This window comes from Eleginops maclovinus, chromosome 23 (genome assembly GCF_036324505.1).
Source record: "Eleginops maclovinus isolate JMC-PN-2008 ecotype Puerto Natales chromosome 23, JC_Emac_rtc_rv5, whole genome shotgun sequence".
NCBI classification, from domain to species: domain Eukaryota; kingdom Metazoa; phylum Chordata; class Actinopteri; order Perciformes; family Eleginopidae; genus Eleginops; species Eleginops maclovinus.
Window position 1 is genome coordinate 28,461,507 of NC_086371.1, and position 8,062 is coordinate 28,469,568.

Consider the following 8,062-nt stretch of genomic DNA (forward strand, 5'->3'; position numbering starts at 1 on the left):
CTTTTCATTTTGGTGTGCAAGGTAAGCACTTTAGATTATTTAATACATACACCTAATCATCAATGTCAACCCACTACTAAAACAACATATTTGTACATTTGTATTACGTTTGCACAATTTTAACATGGTACTTTTTGTAATCAGCCTATTTGATTTCTGAATTGCAAGCTGTTCCAATCTTTACTTTGTCTATTTAGAAATTGTGGTGAAGCCAAAGGCAATTTAAGAAATCTCTGACAAAGGGAAGACCATATTTATAGTGTCATTCACATATTTCCATCTTACTACGCTCACCCCTCTCAATCAGTGATCAGGGGCGTTCACTCCCCAGCTAAACCTACCGCTTCACCTCTATTCCCATAAGCCGATCATAGCGCATTGCCAAACCTTTAAATCTGCTCTCTCCCCTCCTGAAAGCTGCAGGTGACTCGACGCAGCCTTCCTCCACCCCTTCCACCTCCCGTTCTTCCGAATCCAGGGTTCACTTCAAGCTGAAACCACTCCTCTTCAGACCGACCTCCATCATTCCCTTCATGCCTCCACCACCACCAGTGTCTAGACCCCAGGGGGGGGGTTATCAGCTTGGTTTCCCCCTCCTGAATGATACTACCACACAAAGGGTCTAATCGCCAAACACCATTATTTTCATCCGTGTATTCTTTGCAATAAATATATATCATTACATACAAACAAGTCTCTCCTGATTGAACTAACCTTGACAATAGGGCATTGTGAATCTGGCCTCCCCATGTTAAAACAAATTTGGAAAAAATGTTGACGGGTTTATAGTTAGAAGCCTGTGGTTGATAAAAGCTTGAGAGATTTTAACGCTTTGTTCTGCGACGTCACATTTGTCAGTTATTACCGTACTCGTGAATGTCCATAGCTTTTATGTGTCTTGAAAACGGCGGTTGCTAATAAGGCAATAAATAAAGCACATAAAGTCATCCCACCGACACCATTTTGCGTTAAGCTTAGTGATGGTGAAAAGCGGTCAACTGACCATGATGTAGTTTGCTTATAGCATAACGATAGTTCACTTCATTTGCCGATTGCATTTATGCTTTAAAAAACACAAATTGATTTGTATATGTGACGATTATGCTGTGGAAAAAAACATGTACGTATCATAAATGTGTGTTTGCCACAGACCTTATTTTTCTGCAATATACCTAAGTCCAATCGGTAAATCCCATTTTCTTTTTATGTTGCCAACAAATATTATAAAACTCCTCATATTGGTGTGACTGGTATAGAAAGATGTCCACATTTTGGGAACTGTTATGATTTAATAATGATTAAGCTTATAACATTGACGTTCATATTTTCCACACATGACACAAGGCCAGTTGTTCTAAATCTGAGAAATCTGAACATTGGCAAAAAACTAAAAAGCAATCTGCAGGAGGCTGATAATAAATGAAAGCACAGGCACCATGAAGAGCATTATATACTGTCACCTTATCTTACTGTACCACCGCCTTCAAAATGGATTTGTATTCATAATGATTAAAGTAACAAAGTGGATGTGACGCAGGCACCCAGAACAGCCAAGGTCACCGTGTCGGAGAAGGGGAGAAATCATTCTTTATTCCCGGGACTGAAACTATATTTGATTCTTATATGAGAGCATTTTATTGATGAATTCATCTTTACAGATATTACTCAAGCAAACAAAACACAGTTGCTAACGTAACAGTGTTATTTCTTGGGAGCCTTTTTTTTGTATCCTTAACAAAGATACTACAGGTGAAATGGCTCAACACCAATACCCAATAACCTGTTACGCCCAGGTCTAGGGGACCCTAGGCGCAGCATAAAAGTTGCGCACTCCCCCCACTCTTCCCACTCCCAAGAAGGATTCAGTGACAAGGACAGAATGTGGTTGTCAATTTGAATTGTTTTTTTTTTTTAGTAGGTGAGACCAGCCCGACATAACAAACAAAAAACTCACAATATAGCTCTAGTCTTGCCTCACAAATAAGTAGAATAAAATACAGGCTTCTTACCTAGGCTTAATGAATATACAGGAGAAAACGGGAATTAAACAAAAAAGGGCTTCTCACTCCTACACAAAACAAAGCGTGTCTCTCAAAGACAGAATAACAGCCAACATTTTGTAAGCAACAGAAGGTAGGCTACAACAGCGGTCTGAATGGTAGCTTTCAGCACACAGAAACCACAGGACTAACAGACGCAGAGACACGGCTATGCTTTTTTGTTGGAAGTAGGAGAGTGCGATGAGAGGGGCAGAGGGACTGCCTTGCTGCAGCTTAAACGCTCCCGCCTCCTGTGTGCCGCACGTAGCCAATCAGTTGATGGGCACCACCTGGTCACTCACACACACACACACACACACACACACACACACACACACACACACACACACACACACACACACACACACACACACACACACACACACACACACACACACACAGCGACAGAGAAGAGGAGAGAAAACAAGCAGAACTCCCGCACAGCCGACATAATGGCCCAGGGTCATAACACCCCCCCCCCAACTAAAAATCTAACATTTCCCCCTAAAGAAATGTCTGTTTTTTACAACAAACAAATAAATATATCCGTAAAAATATGATAGATGATAGATGATAGAAATAAATATTAAATAACGCTGCAAATGACGTTCAAACTGTCAGCAATGATCTGCATAAACCTTCAGAATACAGAGGAATTACAATTAAAAGCTTGGTGTGGTTTATAGTGGAGATATCTGGAGTGTTAGGAAAAACTCATTTTGAGAAACTAAACAAAAACACATATTTGAATCCATACATTTTGAAAGCCTGTAAAGGTTAAATTACTTTAAAAAAAAAGTAAAACTCAAATCTATTTTCTTTGTATAACATGAATTGTATTGTCTGTTGTATTGTATTCAGGGATGTAATGTTTGAATATGCATGTTATCTTTTAGCAAAGATTTGCATTCGGGAGAAATATTTAGACACTTATAGACATATTTAGGTTGTTAAGACAGTCTCAAAGTAAGACGGAAATAAATTCACGCGGTGTCTCGTATGGTTTTTCAGACAATTAAAAATGGTGTTATTTGTCTCCTTAATAACAATATCATAAATTGCAATTGTGTCAATCCTGTTGACTTACTTTTAATGTAAATCTCATCCATCTCATGCATCAAACACAATCCAAATACTTCTGAAAGTCAAATCCATAAGAACTCTCCAACCTATCTCTTCGGATAATTCTGCTTTATTTTTTTCTCCTGATATATTTGAACATTAAAAATCCCCCCGAGCTATTCCCCTCAGGTGAAAACCAACACAGACCTCCTGACGTAGAAAGCAATTATCTAAAGCCACATGAACTTAATAAGGAACTCTCATAGGGCTGCTACACTCCCCGTGTTTTTACCACTATAATATATTCACATTTCTTTATGGCCTTTGCTCGCATTCAAGGAACTACAAGATTGTTAAACGGATATAAAATGGGTAATACTGATGAAGATCAATAAGTTGGTTATTGTTACTGCCAATAACTTTGTTATGGCTAATAACTCTGCACTTGGATTATCCTTTTATGGTAGTTGATTGTTTACCTTGTATCAAAATGAATGGAGGTGAGAAGTGTGAAGCATTCGGAAACAACTTGTCAGTTTGAGCTTTAAAAATATGATATCACCAGGCACATGGATTTCTTCATAATACTTATTTGATAGTTCAACCCTGTGTCAGTTTTCTCCACCATCATTTCCTTTGAGTACTATTGAGTTCCTCCATAGCAACAATTCAAATGTGTTCAGTTGTATCTGACATTTAAACATGCATATACAGTATTTCATTCTTAGTCTCTAACTGACATTTTGACTCCTTAAAACTCTGACTGACACCGTAAATGCGTTCAGGTTCTAGTCCTTAATTTTTTAACGACAATTTGATTTGGTATTTTAACTCCCACAACATGCAATGTTCACACACCATTTAGTTAAACTGCTTACCATAAGCTGACACTTTAACTCAGTTAGTACGGTTACGGTTGAACTGACGCTAATTTATTTCATTAGCCACGTTAAGTTCAATAGACCACATGGGACCAAGCACGCAAGTCCAAAAAGTGAATCAAATGCAGAGGTACCTGCATTCGCTCTAATATTTAGCAGGGGGCTGCTTCTCCTGTCCTAACGAATACGTGCTATAAACACTTATGTGCAGATTAAAATATATATTTTACAGTTTATTTAGTTAGCGTTACCGGTTCCTTCAATACTTTTCTATACTTACTTTACTAAAAATACTGCTTTTAGTTCTGTATTCGAAACTTATTATTGTATAATGACAAAAAATATGTTAAAGGTAGTTTTTATTTCGGCCTTGATGACATGATTCTGAAAGGAAAATTGTTATGTTACATTGCTTTTTTTAAATCTTCTTTTTTTATGGTTTTATTTGGTTTTCAAACGTCGTTATTTGCATAATTTATTTTACATTACTGGTCGATATTGCAAACTTTAGTGTAAGATAGTGTGACCTTTTAAAAATGTACCTGGTGGGGAAGCTTACTGGAAGAGAACTAGTCCATCATCATTAGTTTACCACATAAAGTGGACAGTCGGTACATCACTATTTTCCCTGTCACTTCGCCTTAATTTTAACAAGACGTCCACTACCTTATTTTGACAACCAGCCTACTCAATTTTTCTTTTTGTGTGTGTGTGTGTGTGTGTGTGTTGTGTTGTGTTGCAATATGATAGCTGTAAGAAATGGTGTGCCATTAAACACGGAGTATCAAATAGCAGCATGTTTCTTATAATAACGCGGGAAAATGTTATGTTTTGGCAGGCCCAGCGAATGTTTGAGCTCCAAAAAATACAGAGTCAAGTTGTATTTTATTTGCTTGTCATAGATACAGCAGTTTTCTTCTGAACGTAATGTTTTTGTCGTGCATTCGAAAACTATCATTAACAAAGAAAATTGAAAACAAAAACACCCGCCAGATTATTGAAGTTATATAGTGGGTGATATGGAACATAATATAGACAAGCTTGCCAATAAGAGGGTTGGGAGGGTTAATTTAAAAATGTTTTCCAGTAAAAAAAACTAGTTACAAGTTTGAAAAGAAGAAACCAAGATATTTGTATCAAAGATGTGTCATCATAATTATAAATTATAATTTTAGCCTCAATTTAAAAATAAATGTAGGCAGTATGTCTACCTATAATGATCAGTTATATTTCAAAATCTACTGTAACATTGTTATCTTGCTAATAATCCCCTTTTAATTTTGTATTTTTACCGGTAATCTGATAACACATTGTTTTATGTTACTGTTAGGGAATGCAGTTACCCTTTCACATACTGATTACTTAATACCCTTTCTGTAGGCGCCCGAGTCTGGCTTTTATTCAGGAAGAAAAAAGGCCACCATCTACACTTTTAGCTTAATTTAACATCCTGTGGGTAGTTGTACAGCAGAAAGCTGTTCATAATGGTTCAGGCAGATACTGTGAAGGATTTGTTTTTCCAAAGCGTTTCAAATCAAATCGTCTGACAGACACATAATTTGCTTTTACATAAATCCCTCAGAGAAAGTCACACATCCGAGGGTTTCACCACAGGCCTGCTCTACCTTTCACTTTGAAGCATTCCTCATGTGACGGATGATTCAAATACGAAGCAGTTTCTTACTAAAATGTAATGTCATGTGTTATGGCCCATCACAGAATCAGATATATCTAAATGACTGTGTTATGTTATTGATGCATACATATTGTTGGAAAAGGTGGAGCTGATTTGAATAATAGTTTTGACTTCTGCTGCATATATCAATCTATAGTTATATCTTTATTTTTTAGGTGATTTATTGGATTATTATTAATAATAATAATAATAATAATAATAATAATAATAATAATAATAATAATATAATAATAATAATAATAATAATAATAATAATAATAATAATAATCTAAGAAAAAAGTGCAATATCTCCTTTTGCAAAAACTTGCGTGACATCCCTGCTGCCCTTCATGCATTTGTGTGCAATAGTGGTTTTGGCACTTTTCCTTCAGTGGATCCATTCACACAGATGCTGCGCTCGGAGTAAAGGACATTCCATCTTGTAACAACGGCTTTATATGTTCCAAAAATAACCTTTCATCTTTACTCAAAGAGGAGACTTTGTGAATTAAGTCTTAAAAATGCACCAATGTTCAAGAGAGAGACACATATGTTTCCCTACACATGAATAACAGATAGACTGGGAGTATTAGAGTCAAAGAACAGTTACATAATGCTTGAAATAATAATAGTTTAATAATGTCATGATTTACATAAAAGCAATCATTAAAAAAGTAGGGATTAATAAATGAGAAAAAAACAATTAGCAAGCCAACACTGACTTGACTCACCACTGAGTAGTAGAGTTTCTTCTGTAATATACTGTACACCTGCCAGGCCAACAGGAGCCCAAAGGACACAACTTACACTACATTTTTTAAATGCCTAATTAATACAGATATCCACTCTGTTGTTTAAGTGAAGTTAACAATTACTGTCAGCCTCAAAGCTAAACAGGCTTGGTAATGCATACTATGCTAACAACAGGGATTCTGTGTTTTAATGTGAAATGATACTGTTCAACTACCATATATTGCTACACTCTTCTTATATAACAACCATTTTTAAACAATAGTCGTACTGTTGTTGGAGCTGCCTGTGTTTTGCCCACAAGCCCCTTTTTCTATTCACCCTAACGTCACCTCAGTTACTACTCTATCGTAGAAATGGCTACAGGAGCAATTTGGGGTTAGGTGTTGTCAAGGAAACTTTAACAAGTTCAAAACACTGACCCTCTGTTTAGAAGACGTCCATACTCCTAAGCCATAGCTGCCCTATTTATGCTGAAAAGAATAGTGTCTTAGTTAGAGCCCTGAGGAATACCACATTTTTAAGCAAAAGAGACATTTGTGTATTTTAGTTGGATGTGAAGATTGATATATGTATTGTACACATTTGTTTTAGGTCAGATTACAGCAGCAGTCTTTAAGAGAACATCTAGCCAACCACCAAATGCTTATTAATAAGCGCTGCATATTATTTGTTTAATTTGTGAAAATGAAGTGCTCAAAGTGTTTCTTGGCAGTCCCTTTCTGGATTCTATGATAGTTGCTTGGCAACAGGTCTCAGCCAAAAGAAAGTCGGCACATAAAAGCACATAAAACACCCCATTGTCATTTTTCATTTAAGTTTTTGTACAGATTAAACAAACACAATGTACCATGTTAATTAGAAGCGACCCACGTGCGGTTATTTGTTACCAGTGTTCTGGTCTGTCCAGTACCATATGGAGGCAATGTGCTTGTATGACACAGTCGTTATCAACATATATTTATGTACAAACTAAAAAATGTTTATTAAAAAGGCATCATTTGGTCCTGCCTTTTGCTAGATCCATCCATCAAACACTAAGACAGCCTCCTAACGTTCCTTAAAGAAACTAAGTGTAGTTTTGTCCTTTGTGATCCAAAAGTTGTGACGAAACTGAAATATGTTGGATAATAAGGTACCAAGAAGACTATTTCTTTCATTTTTTGGCTCCCCTGCAAAGGCAATGCCACTTTTTATATTGCCGTCTTTTCAATCAACAAGTCATGCTGTATTGCCTGCCTATGCCAAGTCCCAGTGTTAGGAAATTGCCTCAGTGGTTATGGGTTCAAATTCCCTTTTATAATTTAGCGCTTTCATTAAAATGCTTGGGATCAGAGTGAGGCATCTAAATCTAAAAGTGCATTAGCTTTATGAACTTTCATGCATTTATTTTTAAAACCAGTTTTGAGAAATGGAACACAATGCTCTGAGCTGAAACATATTTTAATTATGTCACCTTGTGCTAGCTGAATATTGCAGAAAGTCTGATAAATCTTCTATGAAAGTAGAAGTTCAGTTTGTTGACGGAGCTTTAAGGCCTTGATCGTTCTATGGGTTTGCGATGCTTCAACCAATGATTAAATGCTCATAGTCAAGTATTTCGCTTCACATTCACGATTTAAAGTTAAATGTATCACAGTCAGCGTTGCGGCAGA